Genomic DNA, 1,371 nt, shown 5'->3' with positions numbered 1-1,371 from the left:
GCTTGGCATCACTGCCACCTCGCTTTACAGCCCCTACAGGCAGCTCCTTCTGCTCCCTCCCCTAGTAAAGAAAATGTTTATGACCCTCCTCTTTCCACGCCTCCCAAGGCTGATTTCTCTCAACATGAGTCTCTTATGGAGAGATGTTTGTGGGAGGGCCGTGAGAAAGAGGGGTTTTCTGCTTATCCTATCATTAGGGGATCAGGACTGCCCCGTCACGATGGCCTTGACTTTCAAGTTTTTAAAGAACTCCGTAAAAGCATGATAGAGAATGGTTTACAGTGTTCCTTTACAAAAGGAATTGTAGAAGCTATAGGACAAAACTATGAGATGACCCCCTGGGATTGGAACGTTTTAATGCAAACAGTCTTAACCCCTGCTCAATTTAGCGTATGGAGTCAAGAATACAAGGAACATTGTAACCTTTATGCCATGGACAATCTTAACCATAATATCCGTTAGTCTTGTCATGCTCCTGGGTGTTGGGATCATTCCACTCCCGATGCCCAGAGTCAGATGAATAGGCAAGCATTCAGTCAAGCCTCCGATGCTGCCACCAAAGCCTGGGGTAAAATCCCTGACTCCAGAACACCCACCGGCTCATTCGCCACTATTCGCCAAGTGGCAAACCAGCCTTACGTTGATTTTATCAACCGCCTCCAAACGGCCATTTCTCGACAGGTAGATAATCAAAAAGCGGCTGAAGTTCTTTGTCTCCAGCTTGCTTACGAAAATGCTAATGCTGACTGTCGAGCTGTTTTAGCCCCCTTAAAGGCACAGAATCTTAATTTAGCTGAAATGATTAGAGCATGTCAAAATGTTGGTGCAGAAACTCATAAGGCACAAGTATTAGCAGCAGCTCTCCGTTCATCCACTGCCACCTGTTTTGAGTGTGGTAAACCTGGACATTTTAAGAAGGACTGTCACAGTTTAAAAAACAAAAATGCCAACACTAAATTTCCAACCCGAAAGTGTCCCCGCTGTGTAAAGGTGGTCATTGGGCTAAGCAGTTCAGATCTCAATTTAACAATCAAGGCAACCCTATGCCGGGAAATGGGAAGAGGGGTGAGAGCTCTCACGCCCCAAAAAATCCAGGGAGCCCTCGAGTGTGGAGTGTGGAGACCATAGCATAGACTCCAAACAGCAAGGTTTGCAAGTCAATGATTTAAAAGCAGCTACTGAAGGGAGTGCAGGATTAGATTTACCCTTGACAGAAGGTGTCATAATAGATGAGGCAGGAAAAGTTTTTCTTATAGCAACACAGGTTTGGGGACCCCTGCCTCGAGGGTATTTAGGACTCCTAATGGGTCGCTCTAGTATTATATCTCAAGGTCTAACTGTTCATCCTGGTGTAATAGATTCCGATTATTA

This window comes from Trichechus manatus, unplaced genomic scaffold (genome assembly GCF_000243295.1).
Source record: "Trichechus manatus latirostris isolate Lorelei unplaced genomic scaffold, TriManLat1.0 scaffold00063, whole genome shotgun sequence".
In the NCBI taxonomy this organism is placed as follows: Eukaryota; Metazoa; Chordata; class Mammalia; order Sirenia; family Trichechidae; genus Trichechus; species Trichechus manatus.
The sequence above is the reverse complement of the archived record's forward strand: the minus strand, read 5'-3'. Positions refer to the sequence as shown.